This window comes from Orcinus orca, chromosome 3 (assembly GCF_937001465.1).
Source record: "Orcinus orca chromosome 3, mOrcOrc1.1, whole genome shotgun sequence".
NCBI classification, from domain to species: domain Eukaryota; kingdom Metazoa; phylum Chordata; class Mammalia; order Artiodactyla; family Delphinidae; genus Orcinus; species Orcinus orca.
This window is the reverse complement of record NC_064561.1, coordinates 115,464,549-115,485,433: the sequence shown is the minus strand read 5'-3', so window position 1 is coordinate 115,485,433 and position 20,885 is coordinate 115,464,549. Positions and strand designations below refer to the sequence as shown.

Sequence of the window (20,885 nt, the reverse complement as noted above, 5' to 3'; positions counted from 1 at the left end):
GAGAACAGAACTACTATTTTAGGTGTTTCCAAGAAGGTGGTTCTTTGACTTTATCACCTCTCCTTATCTCAATAGTAGAATGCTGAAGTGGACAATTTATTGAAAAAGAAAGCCTGTTAGATCCAAAAAAAAAAAAGAGGCTTCAAGTCTTTGAGAAACTGAAAATCCAAACAGGAATTTTAAAGAGAATTAAAATTCTGGGGGAGAAATAATAAAATGGAAAGGAAAAAAAGAAGAACCCTCATTCTTGGACTATATCCACCCAAACTAAAACGGCACCAGCAATTTAAAGCCAGGTTATTTAAACTTCTGGGGTATTTTAAATTAAAATCTTTATATCGTTCAAGAAAAATAGCTCCTTTTTGCCTGAATTCTCTGAATAATTATGACAATTCCTCTCTTTCCTTTGCCCTGTAGACACTCTCTAAGTACAAACAAGAATGGCTCCCTAAGATCAGAGGGTCTTGGGGAGACTTCCCGTAAAGCCACTAGATGGCGTGAAAGCACTGCACTGGGCCGCCTCTCCGCCACTCTGCCCCGGGCGCCGCGAAGTTTGTGTTCGTGCTGAGAGCTCAGCGTTTAGTCAAGTAAAATGCATTTTCTTTCAGAGACATCTTTCTGTGTCGTATGACACTTTTCAGGACACAAAAGGGGTATTCCGCCCTCCGCCTCCACCGCACTCAGAAAATGTCGAATTAAATTTGGAATAGTAAAAAATCATTTCAGTATTTACAGCGGCTTCCTGAGAACTTGACCTTTCAGCTCTTTGGGGGCTAGGCTGCTATTTGTTTGCAGCCTCCTTTAATAGGTAGTGAGAGGGAAAGAGAAGTTCCTTCAGCATTAGCCCTGTGCTCAAACCACTGCAGACAAAGTTTGCATATTCTCAGTCATCTTGCTCTCTTCCCCGATTTTTTTTTTTCATCAAAAATTCTCTTTGTCTTTCTTCATCTGATATCGTGGGGTCCCTCATTAAGGGCGGTGATAGGAAAAGCTGGATTTAAAACTGCTGTCCGAATGGCAGTTGTCCTCTTTTAATACTTGTTACCAGCAAAGCAAAAGGAAATATTTTTGTTCCTGCTTTTCAAATGCAGTGTTTTGCTTCATGTAATGCTTCTGCCTGATCATCATCTTCTAATCTTCCCTCCAAACTTTGAGATATACTTTTATAAGGGGTGCATTTCCAAGCTTCCTGATATACGATATATACATAAGGCATATACCTCCCTGGGCCTCCACGACAGCAACAATTACCATATTCCTCCAGATATTATCACTATCTCGCTTCACAAAATGTCCATTGTAAAAGCTGTTTTGATCTTTTGGATAAGTGCCTTAATTTAAAATAATAGCAAAAAGGTAAAATTAGGCCTCTATGCTCAGCAGTGCATGAATGACAAATCTGCTGTAGTTTGGGGTATATCTTAAAAGATTCCTTTTAAAACCTCTTATAGCAAATTTACACATGATCAAAAATTATATTACACATTGGCAAACTGAACTGCATAATTTATTTCATATGCTATTTATATAGCTATGTTTATACATATAATGGGTTTTGTAGTTTTGATATAATACCATACCAGTTCAAAATCTGAAAGATTTCTCGAAGCACTTTTTTTTATTAATGGTTTTGAGCCACCGTTGAAAAGGCTTCTTTTTTCCCCTTTGTGTAGTGTCTCAGAGGGAGATTATCAGTTTTTGGATATCTTCTTAGCCCTAATTTCAATGAATTTGTGAAAACCAGAGATTTTATGGTGACATTCAATTAAAACATTTAGAAAAATAAGGATTCAATAAAATGTAATCACACCTCTTTAAAATAAAAATATTGGAGACCAAATGGACAACTTGGCAAAACTTGCTTCATAGGCAATGTTATGTCTTTTTACCCTGTGTATTTTTAGTTTATGGGAACTTAAGTTAATTTGTCATATTAAATAGATCCATGAATTGAGTCCTGTGAGTCCTGTTTTAATTGGCTCTAATCTTTGGTACCATTTAAAATCTACACTTTTGGTAGAATCTCCAAAACGCCATTACTGTTACATGAGTTGCTATAAAATAGATGGATAGATAAAGATATCTTGAAATAGGAGCCTTATGTGCACATAACTGGTTTGCTTTCCTTAGACATTCTATGTAATTCACAGTTGGTCATAAGGGATATAATATAGACTAATGGTTTAATACTTTTAAAGTGAGTGATTTTATATACAGATCTAAAACAATCTCTAGAAGTATGATTTCAACTGATTGTGAGTGGCAGCTAAGTTTTTGTGGTATCTGACTATTTAACACCAGTGGAGCAGAAAGTCACTTCATGCTTAAAAGGCCACCTGGGAGTATATATGCTATAGAAACTGCCCGCTCAGTCCTGTTAGATCGCTTGCTGAAAAATAATAGCTTTCCCCTGGTTCTGAGAGGGACATTGCGTCCATAATGACTGCAGTTAATTATTTCAGTGAAAATGTTTTTTTAATTTTAAAAAAAAATGTGGACTCCCAGGTGAATAAATGACTAAACTATTTCCATAAAATGGAAAACGCAGATACTCCCAGGTTTTCATGGTAGAGGGGTAGAGGGTGGAAGCAACACAGACTAATATTTTGTTCTTTTTGTATTCATATATTCAAAGAGTTTGATAAAGCTTGCAACATCATTTTATGCAAAAACTACCGGGGAAAAACAGAACTTTGTAAATGCTTTATGTAGGTACACTAGGTCAAGCAGAAAAGACCACATTCATATTGTATTTGGAGTCACACCAAGCAGACTTAACTAGTACTTTAAATGATCAGTAATGCATTACATTCTCATTTGTCAATTGGTTTTCTGTAGCGTTAGTGTTATAAAATATAAAGAAAATCTACTGATCAGAATCTTACTTAAAAAAAGACTTTTCTTGGTTTTTGTTTTTTCAGAGAGGCTTTTTTCCCTTTAATATTGGTTGGCTTATTCGGCCAACCAATTAACTAAATAGCAATAACTTAATAATTGAATGTTCAAATAATTAAATGTCACCTTCATTCTGTGACAATAAAGAGAACATATTAATAGCAGAGAAGTGATTACATAGAAATAAGCTCCTAAACTTCTCTCATCTAGTGATTTTTTATTTCATGCTTGTGGTCAGAATTCTACAAAGCCATTGTATATCTTTAAGAAAAACCAAACAGAGACCCATTAATAATTTGGAAACTGTTAATAAAATAAATATACTCCTTTGGGGAAAAAACACACACAAAAAATTAACATTTTGTGGTTTGGAGTATCACAAATTTGAATTATATTTTTTAAATAAAAATCTTAAATTAGAATAAATTAGAAAAATGAAAATTAAAGAAGACCATAGAAAGCATACAGGCCATAAAAAGCACTGCAGCATCTTGAAGTGCCTAAAACTCATATCTCTTTAGTATGCAAAATGTAGAAGAAATGATTAAAAATTCACCATTGATTTGGGGAAAGAATGCTATTTGTTTGTTGGCTGTTTCATTTACTTCCTTCACAGAAACTTCAGTAGTTAAGTCAGCTAACCTAAAAATCAGAGCAACTACTTTATCAATATATTAATTCTAGTTTCCCAAGTGTTTTCTCCATGTGCCTTCTCACAATGCACCGCTGTAAACGCTGAATCTGTGACTGAGGCTGAGCTGTCCCCCAAGCCCACTGTGGAAGCCACAGTCTCCATGTCGCTGCACAGTCTCTTCAGCCTCAGAACTTTTGGGTTTTCCCCAGTCTTCAACTACCCAGGACTACATTTCCACTTCTACTGAGCATAATACCCAACAAATAGAACAAAACCAAGTGAAATAAAACTAAACGAAACGAAACCACCAACCTTTGAATAAAATTAAGGTTGGACCCATGTTATCTGATTACACCAAGAATAATATGTCACTTTGCTCCTTCTCTGATTTGCTGCTTGAGTGAATTGTTTACAAAACATGTAACATTTTTCTGAAATGAACTGGGAAGGGGGGGAGAAAGAGAGAGAGAGAAGGAGGAAGGAAGAAAGGGTTCAGATCAACTGGAATCTAGAAATCTAAGCAGAAAATGTAATACAAGGGCCTATCATCCTTTCAAAAGTTAGCTTGAGTTAACAACGATATACAATTTTCTAAAACTTTTCTCTCTGCCTCTGTGTCTCTCTTTGTCTCCACACATGGACACGTGGGCACACATACATTCACACAGGCCTCTCCCCAAGCTGAAATAGAGAGGGAGGCATGTTGCTCATCTTTACGAGCAGCCCTTTGCACCTGGTATTGGCAATGACGACAAAAAGCCAACTGCTTTTCCGAAGCTATTTTCTACATTAAAGTTGATTAAAATGCCACTGACGAGAGGCTCACATGAAATAAGACTGTAGAATCCTCTTCCCGAAGGAGAATGCAGGTAACCAGAACCAAAACAAGTCCTCGCCCCAGTTTGACTGAAACTCCAAATATATACATGTGAAGTTGCTGCTAAACGGGCCCAGGCAAGATGGAAGGAGAGCCCGGAGCATAGAAGCATCATGTTAAAAACAATAGGAGCACTTAATCTGAGCGAAGGTTTGAGGGAACATACATATTGAAGTCACCAGGATGTTTTCCCGATCTTCCTCACCAGTCCTGCAGATTCTCATTGTTTACTGAATGATCACATGACAGGCCAAGTATCTAACCCTGTGGATCACCTTCATCATCTTCCAGAAAGAGAGAGTGAAAAATGAAAATGCTTGCCGACAACTTCATCAGGAATCCAATAGCTTAGGTAGAATTAGAATTCAAGACATCAAAAACCTCAGTACCCGGTTTAATCCTTTAACCACTAGGCCACACTCTTTCAAAACTGTTAGTAGAAACAACATTGCCCTTTTTGTACAGCTGTAGATGCCCTATTGATCTGTATCACATACCATTTAACACTGGATGATTTGGCTAGGAAAAGCGATGTTCACTGTTCCATGGCAAATCAGACAACAATGCTAAGATTGGCTATAGAACCAGGAAAATAGCGCAGGAGATGGGGAAACAAACAACCACAAAGAACAAACCTCATCTGCATGTTCTTCGCAGCTATTTTTTACTCCACAAGAAAGCAAAGTAGTAGAGTGCCACTGTATTAAAACTATTTCTGCCTGACGCAGATGTGGATCATGGGGATGGCAACCTAATAATAAGCCAACAGCTGAAGGCCACATTATTGCCCTAGCCTCCTCCCCTAGCTCATTTAGAAAATGACATGTTTTTCTTCGCAATGTTTTTACCCTCCTCTCTCTTTAGTGGCAGTAATGCTGAATGCTCTTGACATAATTCTTCGTTCACCCCTGACAGTCATTTTTTTGAATACTATCCCAGTAATAAAACACCTGACCTCGAGTTTTTCAATTGGCCATTGGCTTGGGTTACCCCAATTAGCGAGGCTCGTTTGGAAGTAGCCAGAGGAGTCAGGTGTCTTCCTGACTCTCTTCCCTAAACTCAGCATTATGAGAGAATACATCGTTTTATTCAGGTCATTTTTCTAGTGGATTTCTTTATTCTCGTATGATCTAAACATAGCAAAATAACAGGTTTAAAAAATAATCTAAAAGTATGTAGAATTCTGATACCAAGTATTTCTGCCTTGGAAGTCATATAACATTTCTAGTTCCCCGAGAGCTGCTTTTCAATATTTAAAGATAATTGAAAGAATTATGTGTATAAGCATCAATGAAGCGCTATTTTATTTACATATAAGGTAGCTACATATCTGCATAACTTAATGAAAATACATATGCACTTGCATAGAGCACACATCTGTGGATATCTGTGTGTCTGGGTCAGTATATCTTTCGGGTACAGATCTCCCAAATCTGTAAGTCCTTATTAAAAAATGCTTCAGGTGGAAAAGAAAATGTGTACCTCCAGAGATAAAAGTGTGTTTATTACATGTAAGATTTTGCCTCAAGAATAAAGTTGGGAGTTACTGTAAATAATAACATTGAGGTTTCTCAGAGAACTTTGGCAAAAGAATGTGGGCATTTTCAACATAAAGGAGATGGAAGAGAAATTAAAAGAATATTTAAAGTATTTTAAAGGAAGAGTCCTTTAATATTAAAATTACTTAAAAATGCATCATTGTGTATCTGATACAGCAATCTCTTTGCTCCCTTTGTTACTTAATGTTTATTAATAGGCACAGGACTTCTCAACAAGAGTATAATTTTTCTTCACAAATCTTTAGAATTTGTGTGCGCTGTGCAATTTTATCACTGGTCACATTTTTATTCTTTCTTGGCAAGGGTAAACCATAAGATTTCTTGATAGACAACACTTGAAATAGAATATGAAGTCCACACGACTGAAGGTGGATAAATAATACGGACTGAAATGAGCACATGAGTCTTTCAAAGACTACAAGCCTCCCTTTGACATTCAAGCAACTAAGGAGCTAAAGAGAAATTGAATTTAGCCAACGCAAATGAAATTAAAACTAAATTGGTTGTCATATCAAACTGATGTTTACTATGTAAATGTTTTCTGTTTATGAAACTACAGTGTATAATGTAGTATAACTACAGTGTATAATGCTGCAAAAACACGAATATTTTCATGTTCGTTTAAAATAAAAATTCAAAGACCTATTGTAAAATTGTTTAAAATCTTAGTCACTTATGCAGGTAATATTTAAGGGATTATGAACCATGAAAACTGTGGACATAGACAATTGAGATAAACACACACGCACACATAAACACACGTCAAGACACAGGCATGCTTTTCTGGCTAGGCAGTATCCTATTACATCATTGCTTCAAATGCATTCATTCTCTTCAATATTGTTGGCTGTTTCAGGTTAACTACCGAAATCATTTGCCTGAGAAGCGAGATTTAATTGTCTTACAACTACCTCTGTGAGGTACAATAGGGATTACAAGTACCCATTGATTATACCATTGGGTAGAATAAGGGACTCTTATTCTAGCATTTCTCATTCATTTTGTCATTGCATTCTCTTTGAAAGAGACCAAATGGGTCCCAGCAGGTGAAAGCAAAGAAACCTGAAAGGCCCCCTTTGATGAATGACAATACCACAGCCACCCTCCCCCACCCCCATTTTTGGAGATTATAAAACCTTATTAAATCATGCCCTGTTAGATATTGATTGAGAGGGAGCTAAACTAAAACCAACAATAGCAGCATGGATCAGAGAACACTGCTTTCATCAGTGGGCACTAAACACAGCTAATCTTTCCAATCCTTTTTTTGGGGGAAGGGGGAGGGGCTTTTTTAACTATTTACTTTTGTTTAAACCATTATCCCAGAAAGTCATACAATTATAGCAGCTTTGTCAGTCAAGAATAGATTGTAGTTGTCTAGCACTTCATCTTTTTGAATGTAGCAGTGTATTGCACAAACAATATTATACTTGGTTAAGATTCAGGATTATTATTATGATTATTTGGGGGGTGCAATTCTAGGTAATTATCATAATTATTCTTGACTCTGGGACCCCTTTGATGACAAGGCTGCTTTAAAGTAAACCACTTGGACATAACAACTCAAGATATTTGACAAGAGGCTTCTGCCAGAATCAGAGTTGAAAACTCACCCATATTTTAAGGCTATCTTGATTATCAGGCTGTTTGCGTTCCTGGGCTGTCTTTTCTGCCATCTGTGAGCGCCACAGCAAACAACCCCTTTATGACAATCACCTCAGTATAACTTGAATACGTCTGCTTTAGAGGAGATTTCTGTAATAAGACTCTGTGCTAATTAACTGTCAGCTTTTTTTTTTTTTTAATCAGCAGAATGCATTTCAGAAAGTAAAGACATTCCACCAAAAACTCCTAAACAAGAATTAAGCTTATATGCTAGTCTGCAACAACTTCTCTCTGTTCTCAGGCCTTACGTATACATCGGTTTGCTTTAAATACTTCTCACGTGATAAAGATTTTCATTTTTCTTGCCAGTTGACTATAGGTAATAACATTTGCTCCTCCCTATAGACAGTTACTTGATTCAATAACTTTACAAAAAAAGAAGGAAGGAAGGAAGGAAGGAAGGAAGGAAGGAAAGAAAGAAAGGAAAGAAAGAAAGAAAGAAAGAAAGAAAGAAAGAAAGAAAGAAAGAAAAAGAAAGGAAGGAAGGAAGGAAGAAAGGGAGGAAAAAAGAAGAGGAAAAGGGAAGGGAAGGGAGGAGAGAGGAGAGGAGGGGGGGAGAAGGGATGAAAGGAAGAAAGAAAGGAAGGAAGGGAGGAGAGAAAATATACAGGTGTAAAGGCAACTTTTTTGTGCTAGAAATTGTAGCTATATAGTTTTTTTTTTTTACAGGCAGCTAGTGTTGCTATTGAAAACAATCACAGTTAGGAAAATTATTAGTTTGATATCAAAGATGAGTCATTTCACTTCAAGAGAAATATTTATTTGTAGAAACATTATATGCCATGAAAATAACAGTCGAAAAAAAGTCTCCAGCAACTATCATTGTCTTAAGAAGACTATAGAAATCAAGGCTTGAACAAAATAGAAACAGAAGTTTAAATATTTACAAACTTATCTCGGCGAATTCTTTGCTCTTTAATGGATAAAACCAGCAGTAACCACTTGAAAATAAAGCATTAATAATAATATTTCCTTTCAAAATATAAAACATAGGAATGAATGCAGAGGCTTTCATGTTGTTGTTAAAATCTCTCTCTGAATCATGGCTCTCCAAAATATACACAGGAATAAAATTTTTAAGTTGGATACAATAAATATAGAAAATGAGAACATTACAAAATTATTTTTAGGCAAAATTTTTTCTTTATAACTTATTTTTGCACAGTTTTCAAAAGTTTTAATTGCATTTATAAATTAGATTTTATTATTGAATAATAAAAATTTACTCAAAACTTTATTGCTAATCAATATTTTCCATTTGTGGACTATCCTGGGTTTGAACTTAAACTTTGAAGTTAGGCATTACATTCTTTTAATATTCTTAATTGTTTGGCATCATGTATTATAATTTGTAAATTTTATTTGTCTATTTTTATTTCCACACCTTCTTAATGCTATACTCTAAATAAAATATTAAAGTACCAAGTATGCCTAATACTTTTAAGTTAATATATCTAATTATTAACTTAAAGCATTTTGAACAGAACAGTTAACAGCAACAACAAAAAGTTGCCAAGCTGTGCATTGGATAATAGCCTCTTTTTGAAGCATGAAGATGTGCATATATTTTTATAAATGCTGCAAGCCAGTTTAAAAGCTTCAAATTTTTATATGCTATCTAATATAGATAATTAAATGACAAAATCTGTTGCTAATTTTATTTTCATTAGATTTGATTTTTTTCAAGTGAGTGTTGCCTATTAATTTTATACTGATTAGTTCGGTTCCTTTGCTGATTTGTGTTTCCTAAAAGAAACCTAAGATTTATTCTCTAAATGTTTGATAAATTTTTAATACAGTCACCAATTGGCAATTTTAGATTGCCTCTTATTTTAGGCAAGTAGCTAGAATGTAAAATAACTGACCAATTAAGTTGCAATAATAGTATTTTTAAAATTGGCCTTAAGGTACACCTTCTGATTTCCATTTTTAAAAACTCTGTAATTTACCTCTTCTTTAAGTTGCCTGAGAAAATTATATTGAAACAATTCTACTTAATAATAAATCTCTGTAATAATAAAGTTATCAAAATTTTGCTCATTACCCTCTCATATGTGAGAAAAACTAATAAATATTTGAGACTTGCCAACTATTCATATTTCTATGTATTAGAGGTGCCTTTCCTGAATTCTTTCTCTTCCATCACATTTGAAGATTGCAAACAAGTAAGAAATTATTTTGGTTTCAACACTAAAATATAATAATTCCAATTCCTATCACTTTCCTTAAAAATGAAATTTAATTCTGTTTTTATCATCTTATTATGTGGGCCTTTCGTAATCAAATTACATACATGAGCTCTTGTAAGTCCTGTGATCTCTGCCTAGAATTTCCTTGGCTTACATCTTCCTAGACACTGTGCCCAAATTGTTACTTATTTAGCAGTTTTAACAATGTTACAAAATGATTTCAATCAATCTGTATTAGAACTATAGTAAAAAAGACACGAGGCATATATTTTGTCTAATTTTTTCAAACTGTTTAGAACACAGAAAACAGCTTGTATCATTGAATTTTACTTTTTATGCATGATCACATATGCTTTGTTTCTTAAATGACTTATCAGTGTTAAAGAAAAATATATTTTTCTCATATATCTTCTAAAGACTCTCCTAAAACCAATCTTCAGAATTATATTGATATATACACAAAGGATTATTCCCTTATACCTTAGAAAAACATTCCTATTCAAATAGTCCCATGCATCTGACGTAAAAAATAAAAATTGAATAAATTTTTCAAATTGAATTACCATGCTGAAAATACCCTAAATACTATTAGCATTTATTTTACAAAATTGTTCCTGTTGGATTGAATATGGTTTATTTTTCCTAGTGATAGATGTAATACTTTATTATTGAGGGAAGGGGCAGAGCTAATTTTCATTTTGGTTGAAGTAATATTGTTACTAAGAGAAATATTCATTCACTGGAATAGATATTGAATTTTTTAAGTTGAGTTGGTAGTAACATTTTAACCATCTCTTCAGACAAGTCTAACTTATGATATTGTTTATTTGTGATAGATTCAGTCCAACGAATTTTGATCCAATGTTTCAACTGTCATTTCTGAAGTTGGTAAGTACCTAATACAGTGCCTTTCTATACATGAGGAGTCTTCTCTTTGAGAATCTTGTGTTTTCTCTAAATTCTATTTTTGAAAGATTTAAGAAAATTTAATTTCCCAGGGCAGGAGTTTTTACAATATTTTTCACATAGAACTTTGTAAAATTGTAAGATTTCTTGACTTTGTTCCTCGGGCTTTCACTTGAAGATATTTGGATGGACTTGGCTATGGTTTCCCTAAAATTCACTGGGGTGAAAATGAACTATCAGTAACACTCTCTTCTGTTTATCAGAATATCGAAGATACTATATAGAAGCTAAAGATATGTATACAGGAGCTAAAGGTATTCTTTTGACCTGACAAGGCCTTTCAGTTCATGCTCAGCACATATTCACTAAATACACGCGTTAATTTCTCATTCGGCATAGGGAAATTGGAAGCATCTGTTAAGACAATTCAGAGAGGCCAAACTCCCTCCTAAAGGGAAAATTTGAGAAATAAAGTCAAGTCTCCTTAGTTTCAGTAGAAATGTTAAAGTTCCCGGTCCCATCGAGAGAGATTTCATAGAAAAGTCAGTCAGCAACACTCCCCTTTGGTCTCTTCTTACAGAGTTTGACCACCATGAAGCAAGGAGACCTTTGGAGAGTCTTCTTTACAGCAGCTGCACTGAGGGTCTACACACAAGCTTCACTGCAGCCAGTGGTCTAACCTCTCCCTAACCTTTTACCAAACTCTTCTTTTGGAATTGGCTTCAAAGTGAGACTATTAGCTGCTAGAAAAATATTCTTACCTGATAGTCATACTTCAATTTTAAATCCAAAGCAGAGATATCTATGTTCACTACACTTCACCCCAGATAGTTTCCCAAAGTCAATTTTCCTTTATTGGACAAAGATTATTTCCCTTTATAAAAACAAATGTTCCAAAGAGTAGGCAGTAGCCTCTGAAGGCAGTTATCAAAAGAGGACATTCAATACTGGATTGAGCAATGGGACCATCACTGAAATGAGTATTTAATACCTAGCAAGATGATCACTTTGAAACTTTTGATTTTGATAAATGTGTGGTTATGCTAATTAAAATAATCACACTGCCCTGTAGTCACATCTCAAATACCTGCCTGTCATTCCCTTACAAGATCACAGTTTCTTGCAGCTCTGCATGAAACCTAACTTGAAAACTTGGACTTCATAGTCATAGTCCCTTTGGACACAGGCTTACTGAGCAACAAGGCTTCTTTGTTTATATGCAAAACAGGTAAAATTTAACAAATCTTAACATATAGACTAATATTTAATATACTCTTCAGAAAACATTGAATTACCACACACATGAATTCAACTGTTAATTTAGCAAGGTTTAAATTAAAGAAAACTATTGGGTCCCAAGAGACAAAAATTTAGACTATTGTTACATGAACGTTAAGTTAATGTATCAATATACATATGTTCCCAAATTTAAAATTGTTTTTAAAGTAAAGCTTATGCACCAGTGCTTAAATGTTTTCAAAGAGTTTGAAAAAAATTTCTGGATAATTATAGTAAGTTATTTTATATATTTTCTTTAAAAATTGAATAACATTTTCAATTATGTAGACTTATGTGTGTGCCAAATTTTGAGTTTCTGATTTTCTTTTATAGTTAATTTCTCTACTGTCAATAAAGACCATATGTTTATGATATATATTTTCCCATCTGAAAATTCTATTACTGTTTTGTGAGTGCTGGTTACCACAGTGCAGGAGCTCCATGATTCACTTGGTATGTGTGAATTTCTAGTCATGCCTTGTAACATAGGTGGATTCTAGAATTTTTGGCTGTGCATAACTTGGTGTGTCTTGCCATTATGAACTAATTATTCCAGTAGATATGTTGAAAGTGAATCCAGGTTTCTCAATCTTATTTCAGCAATGGGGTGTTCTCAGAATGTTAACCTTGATTGAACTTCTCAAGTTCCAGAAACATCTACCACCTCCACCTCTAGAAGATGCCCAAAGGGGAATCACAAGGATCATGACCATGAGACCCTGTATTAAACACGTGGTGGGAACTTCATCGCTTTCCAATGAATATGTTGCCTTTTGTAAAGCCAATTCATTTTTTTAAAAATACATCATATTATGTTATTAAGGATTTTTAAGATTGAATGAAAACATGTAGCCAATCACTGATTTTCTCTATTAGGAGAAATTATTATTTTTTAAATTTGTGCTGCTCTGAAATTATTCTTAGAGATTATTATTTTACCACCAAGTTTGTGCCTAGTATTTTATTCAAATCATGGTTTAGAACTTTGCAATTAGTCCTAAGCTTTGCTTCTTAACAATAAGAGTTTTAGTGAGCTTCTCCAATTTTGACTGCAAAAAGCCATGCCAGCCTCTTAGGTCACTTTATTTCTCTTTGAATTTGGATAAAAATTTAGTGTAGAATCTTTTTAGTAGCTCAGGAAAAAAATTCCATTTCTGATGACTGCAATCTATAGCTTTGTGTGACACATTCAGTTTAAAAAAAGAAAGCTGGGTCATTTGAGAAAATGTTCATCAAAATAAGATAGATCTGGAAAACTGCTTTCCTAAAATACTGAAATAACAGGTATACTAACTTGGTGATTAAGACAAAATTTAAGAAGACTGGGAATTTGGAGACATATCTTCCTTAGGATGCTGGAATTAACCTGAGGGCAGTTACTCTGAAGCTTACTCACTTCACCTTATCTCATCTTCCCTGGTTCCTTCTGCTGGCTGTAGAGAGAATTTCCTATGCTTCTGGACAGGTCTGGTCTTAGTTTTTTCTGCCTCCCCACTTTTGTTTCTTTTAATTTTTTCTTCTTATTTGTTTGTTGATTGTTTTTATGATAGTTTAGCAGCTGCTAAAGTATGACCATATTGAAGTATGGCTTGTTGTATTGTATGCTGGTATTGAGTTGGTTGTTTGAGCCATAGGCTGGACTATCTTTCTGATATTTTGGTCCCAAAGCTATTATCTCTAGTACAGTAAGAGATTTTCAGCTCTAACATCTGATTAGTTCTCAGCTCCTACCACACTGAGGAACATATAATATTGCTTTCTTCACAGGCATTAGATTTTACATTTCTGGAGGGCTGCGATCCTTTCATTTGCTTTTCCTCTTAATTATCCCTTTCTTGTGACTAGTGAAATTTGGTTTTGCATAACGTAGGTGCTGGGGAACTTTACTGGAGGCCTTGTCTTGCTATTAATAGCTCCTCTGAAGCGAAACTTGTATAGTCTATGAGGGAATCCAATAAAAGATATCAGTTGGACATAAGACAGTTGCTTGCAGAGTCAGCTGGTGAAAATCTTTCCATTTTCACCATCAGGATGCTTCCAAGCATATTTCTCAGACCTCCAGACTCCGAATCCTTCCTCTCTCCAGAGATAGTCATTTGATGTGCCTGTTACTTCCTGGTCTAGTTGAGAGCACCAAACTAGACCAGGAGGCAGAAAAATGACTGGATTTTAAAAGGTGTGTGTGGGGGGGGGGGCTTCCCTGGTGGTGCAGTGGTTGAGAGTCCGCCTGCCGATGCAGGGCACACGGGTTCGTGCCCCTGTCCGGGAAGATCCCACGTGCCGCAGAGCGGCTGGGCCCGTGAGCCATGGCCGCTGAGCCTGCGCATCCGGAGCCTGTGCTCCGCAACGGTAGAGGCCACAACAGTGAGAGACCCGCGTACCGCAAAAAATAAATAAATAAATAAATAAATAATTAAATAAATAGGGGGATAAATTGGGAGATGGGGATTGACATGCACACACTACTATATATAAAATAGATAACTAATGAGAACCTACTGTATAGCACAGGGAACTCTGCTCAATACTCTGTAATGGCCTATATGGGAAAATAATCTAAAAAAGAGTGGATATATATACATACATATGTATAACTGGTTCACTTTGCGGTATAGCAGAAACTAATACAACATTGTAAATCAACTATACTCCAATAAAAATTAATTTAAAAAAAATAGTTTTAGCCTACTCCTCTGGGAGGTCACACTTGCTTTACCGGCTCTGATCTTCTACCTCAGTTTGGCCAAGTGGCTTCTGCCTTGCTTCTTCTGTCTTGGGCAACTATTCCCATCATTGCCCATAGCAGGTTTTTGTTTTTCCCAGAACCAGACCCTTCTTTGCTCTTATTAATGCTTCTTGAGGCTAGAGTCAATCTTTGAACGATTGTCAGAATTTACTCATGCAAATTGATTGTATATACCCTTCCAGGATAAATGCCAAGATACAGAATCCCTAGCAGACTTCTGTCTGCCTTTTGACTCCATGCTCATCATTTGCTGGATTCCCCATCCTGGGCTCCTCTTATTAGTTGTGATCCATTGCTACTTCATAGCAGATCCCCAGGTCTGTGCCACATCCTCCAGAGGAGACAACTTCCAGGTTTGTGTTGAGTCGGTGCCCACCCATGGCTACCTTGATCCAGGTAAAGATTTAATGCTTAGCCCAGACCGTGCGATTCTGCACTCTTCTGTCATTGTTATTGTTAGCCTGGCTGTGTCTGCCTGTATCTCCACAGATGATAATTTAGCTGCTTGTGATCCACCTGCACCCCGATCTAGAAACAGGCAGAGTGATAGCAAAAACCCCAATGAGTAAAAGCCAACTGGCTTTCTGAAAATAATAATCCTAGTACCATCATTGTACAGGCAGATCTGAAAATTATTCCATATCTTGAGTTTACATCTAAGCATGTTGAAGCAGTTCTGATCAATACAAACACTGGCTTTTTGTCTCTTTATGCCTCCAGGCCTGAATATATAAAATGGTTATTTTTTAAAAAAGTAGAGTTGTTTTAAAGAAATGAGGCACAGAACACATCTCTATATGCCAATCATTGATTATGTTACCAATAATAACGTTAAGCACCTGGACATTTGAGAGCAATTTACATCAAACTGGTACTGTTCTGGAGAAACATTTGCCATCTGCATCATGTAAGATGATATTTCCAGCTAATACCTGGTTCATACCTGGGGTATGTAGTAAGAATGAAAAAAGATGTTGTTATAAAATGCCCATTTCTTGATAGTATATGAAAAGTTTAACCATTAATTTGTGTTCTATTGAAATGATCAATAGAGATCCAACTTTTTTTACTTATAACTGCCAACAACTGAAAAGATAGACATTACGTATTATTTCCATTTGAAAACTCCACCTATTTCTAAGGTTCTGCGAGTCTGATTTCTTCATGCTATGCAATGAATGCTTCCATTTACAACACATAAAAATGGACCACTTTATACCTTATGTTTTTCAAATAAAGTTTGCTTTTGATCCAGTCGAGACTCTAACAGGAAAATACAGCTTTCAGGTACAGATTTCCAGGGACAATGTTTGAGCACAGGTTTCAAAGCAATTTTATATGATATAGGAAATTATTATAGAAAAAATAATTTTTGTTGACTAAACCTAGTAACACCGGATTCTGTACACCCATGACTTCTACTCAAACTTAAGTTTTTCATCCATCATTGCTTATCCTGGACAAATTCAGACCATATTATGTTAGTCAGCCCCAACTAGCTTAGCGAATATTTTCCAAGATGGTGAACTAACAATAGTGTTAGTTTTGTGACCAGCAGAGTCATGCTTACTCACTTCATCATTACATTTCTCTAAATAGTTTTAAACAGAAAACCTCTGGTGAAGGAAAGAGGAAAGCTGCTGGTATCCATTTGCTTTGGTTCCCACTTCATTTATTTTTATTGATTTTACATTTTGTCCAATTAATGTGGTGGTTTATAATGTTCTCTTTTTTCTTCAAGAGGATGCCTGTACTCATTGTACAATAGTTTCTCTGGCACTCACACTTCAAGTGACAGCAGCTGGTGAGGGGATCACAAAGCAACTCACTCATTCCCAGCAACTGTCATGATGTGTTCAAGTTCATCTTGTAGTTTCAAGCCAGTTCACCCTCTCCTCAGAAGGAAAAAAAAAGAGAGAATAAAAAATCCCCCCAAAAAACAGAATTCCTTTTTCTTGGATTGCTGAGATGCCAAAATAGGAAGTTAAGAACAAGTGAGGATTCTAGGTTCCTGCTGCGATTTAAGAAAAGGAAATAGTTCCGCAGGAAAATCACATACTACTGTGTTTTCGCATTGCATGTTAGGAAACAAAGAGGCTAGATTTTTTTTCTCAAAGAGGCAGATGGGAGAGTAAAGGGATATAGCTATAGTTCCTATTCTCTAGTCTTTATAGAGAAAAGAACAGTGTGTGGTTTTGCAAATGAAAACATATATTTATATCTCCTTCTCAGGAGCACTGACACTCACACTTCTAGTTTTTGTATTTAATTTCTGTCCAAAAAAAAGCTTTTTTGAAAATCGGTTAGTTATTAAATAAACCTTAGAATAATGTATTAGTTTGTTGTTAATGCTGTGGAATGTCGTTTTCAAGTTTGGGAATTTAAATTCATTTTAGAAAATTTTTGGAAAATAGAGTTAGCAAACACAGCATTTAATCTAGTTGTTGTAAAGGGTTAATTGTGTACAGAAAGAAATGTCTTCTTTATATTTTTTCAGTCATTAACATAGCTGCCATGCTGTGATTTTCCCCTTTATGACTTTCTTTAAATAGACGTACCAGAAGAAATGTTATATGAGTCAGTCAGTCTAAAGCCTTCTTGCTTGTTCCATAATTAAATAATGCCATTCTTAAAAAGAGAAAAATATCTATTTTAGGAATTTGCTTTTAAGAAAAAAAAAGCCTTTCATCTGAACAAAATGCAATCAATGCAAAAACTGGCAGTTTGAGATTTTATTATATGGGTGATTGTCTCAATTTTCCTTTTAATTTTCTTAGTGTAAAACTGGCTTTTTTCATTGATTTACTTCAAAATCCTGAATAAAACATAACCTGCTTTATTTTTCTCATCTCTAAATAAAGATAATACTTATCACATAAACTATTTTGAGGAACAAAATGTTAATGATGTTAAATTATTTTAATTAAAGTAAAGCAGCTCTCTGAAGTAAGGATATTCAGATAGCCATTGTTCTGTACTCCAAACCATACTTTTGTCCTGCCTTTGAATTAAGTCTGCTTTCGGATAAAAATTGAGTTCATAAAAATTTACTGGATGCAAAGATCAGATTATTATTTAGTTATTCAATGTGATAGAAATGTCTGGATAGTATTTTAACCTTCTGGGTAAGTGACTTGAAATTTTTTTCATTGCATTTATATTTTAAAAGTTTATTTTAAAATAAATATTAACAACTGTTTCTATGCAAGGACAAAACACAAGAAAAAAATAGAGGGCAATACTTTAATAGGAAAATTTGGGCAAGTCTTATTCATGTGGCAGTTATAGATTTGTCCTGATCGTTCCTGTCCTGTACTTGAACCTGTCTTTTCAAACTCACCTAGCCTGATCTGCCTCTCTTAGATAGTATACATGAACAGTTATTCAGGTGTGGGTCTGTGTTGGTATCTTTACCATTCAGTGAAGGATTAAAGTGAGATATTTTAAAAGCTGTAATAATCTCCACAATTAAAAAATCAGACCTCATCTCCTTCTTACCAACCTGGAACCCCTCCCCAGTCCTACTCCCCAACCCCCAGCTTGTCTCCCTTTCTTGACCCTTCCCAGAAGTTGAAAGAATACAAGGGAAGGTATTCTAAACAAGAAAATTGTGGCTATGGAGATCATCAGGGCTTGGAGTTAGACTACAAGTTTTCTAATCCTGGATTTATCACTCTAGCTCTGTGGCCTCAGGAAAATTATTTAGCCTCATCTGTATAATAGGGACAATAATAGTCCTACCTCAGAGAGCTATAAGGATTAAATGAGATAATGTGTATAAAGCACTTGTCAGAGCACACTCAGTAAATGCTACTGTTATTGGACCTTCATTCATAAACCATTGCACTGATCACAAAATTACTGACCTAATATTATTGATTATTTCCCCCAAGAGCCTAAATTACCAGAGAAGAGACCTTTTATTCCAAATGAAAAAGCCAGTTTTTGTCATGTTTCAAGGGTGACTCCATCTCAAAAGGCCACAATAAACCAAGCCTGACATATTGCCAGGGACAAGGTAAGACTTTCAAGCTAAGGTCACAGTGGTAGCCACCTACTGACAAAGATTTTTATCCTGAAGTTCAGGGATATCCCTACAGCGAAACCTTCAGAAACTTTATGACTGTCTTGGAGAGAGGGGCTTTAGCTTTTAACCAATTTCCAATTACGTCCAAAATGTTAATAAGTTTGCCTGCCATCTCTTTAAATTAATTAAAAACGGAAATTAGCCATGTTACCCTATGCAATAGGCAAGCATGAGTACCAGTTGGTACATGCAATAGGGCTTCTCTGACCATAGGCCAGGTTCCTTCATTGCTTCTGGAAACCCTAGATTCCTGCTAGACAGGTAAGTACAGGTGATCTAAAAAGGACTGATCTTAGAAAATTTATTTTCCCTCAAATAACCCTTTTTACCCAAAGGACTGATACTGTTCTCCCCAGTGCTATGTGTTCAGATCTGCCCTTGGGTTTCCACTGATGGATCAGCAACTCCAGGCCTAGAAAGGCCTTTTACAGGTTCCATTGATAAAGGAGTTTTGGACACTGTGCTATAGGTACTCACTTGGGATAGGTCTATGGGCCTCAGGCAAAGTCCAGATGCTCCAATTCTGAAAACTTCATGGCCAGTGGGACTTGCCAGTCCCATCCCAGGTGCAAAGAAGTATAAGGCAGACTGCAAGATTTGACCATTTTAAGAAACCACTATTTATAATTTAATCTGTAGTTATTACTTGGGATTCAGACAAGGGTTTCCCCATTTGCCACCTTCTTTTTTTTTTTTTTTTTTTTTTTTTTGGACACACTGCACAGCTTTCAGGATCTTAGTTCCCTGACCAAGGATCGAATCTGTGCACCCTGCAGTGAAAGCACCACTGGACTGCCAGGGAATTCCCTGCCACTTCCTTCTTAATCCTGCAACAGTTGATAGTTTTCCATGCATTTCACCCTAAAGTTAAAGCCAATCGTGTCTAAACTTAAGTATTTTGGAATTATTCACAAATTGCACCTCAAAAAATCCTAGTTTGTAAACTATTTGATGTGAAAGAATCCCTAGAATCTTTGTTATAATCTCTTCAAAGTCATTTTTCCCCTCTTAAAATAAGAATGTTCTCTTCTTCTTTTTTTCCTTTTTAAAAAAATCTGAAAAGAAATTAACTCCCACATGGCTCAAATGGAATCAAGTACTATAACCCAAGAGGTTTAAATAAATTCTGAATTTGACAAAATTCATTTTTACCATTAATCAGTGATCACCATGTAAAATGAAACAGTGAAATCAGCGTTTAGACTAGTTAAAACATTTTCTTAGTTTTTGATATAACTTAACATTTTTTCTGGTAGCAAGTTATAAAGGTATTGATTTAAAAATTATTTCCATGCTTTACTGTAATAGATAAGCTATTAATATTATTTATTTGTATGGCTATTTCCTATAATAAACATATATGCTCATAAAAGCATTATCTTGAATATGTATATTTTTAAAATACAAGAGAATTTCGTTAAAAGATAAGAGAAATACATAATACCTGGGCTACAACAAAGCACGTGACACATGGAAATGATTTCTTGAGCTCGCATTTAGATACCAAAAATATAAAATGAGAGCTAGAGTTAGACTGCATCAATCTCACTTTCATTCACTACCTTCAGGAACACAACTTCATCCCTATTTTTCAGTTTGGCTTCACTGACCTGAGCTCAGTTACACTGTCTGAAACTGGGGCATTTTTTTCCCTGAGTGAGTGGTTTGTGGGATCTACAGTTGACTATAACCAGGTAGATAATGAAATTTGGATTCTTTAAAAAATGAAAAAGTTCAGTTAATTCTCTTCTTCACTTTTTGTTATTAACAGTGTTTGACACAATCAGAACTATGCTGCACTTTCACATTATTTTCCCTTGCAAGTCTTCAGCCCCTACTGTTCCGTCTGTTCTGTCAGCTAATTAAACACATAAACCTGTGAGGAAGCTACTGTTAAATCCACCCTGCTTACAAAGATGATTTCTCAATAGGCCTGATGTCGAATGTGTTTGAGGTGCACAGCGCAACCTCTTCAGGAAGAAAAATACATCTACTCAGGAGCTGCCAACAGATATTCATGACTGTTTCAAATTGGACATTGGTATTTCA

General features: G+C 35.3%; 1 long non-coding RNA gene across 2 annotated transcripts in view; it reads left to right on the top strand.

Annotated features, from left to right (window-relative positions):
• LOC117195795 (uncharacterized) overlaps nucleotides 1–20,885 on the top strand; it is a 144,209-nt gene that overhangs the window by 89,291 nt on the left and 34,033 nt on the right. Inside the window, exons 1-2 of one of the 2 annotated variants that reach the window (XR_007476674.1) lie at nucleotides 422–587; nucleotides 10,656–10,707. This is a non-coding gene — a long non-coding RNA (uncharacterized LOC117195795). Of the gene's footprint in view, nucleotides 1–421; nucleotides 588–10,655; nucleotides 10,708–20,885 lie in introns of those variants that run through there. The other variant, XR_004475601.2, reaches the window with a different exon arrangement.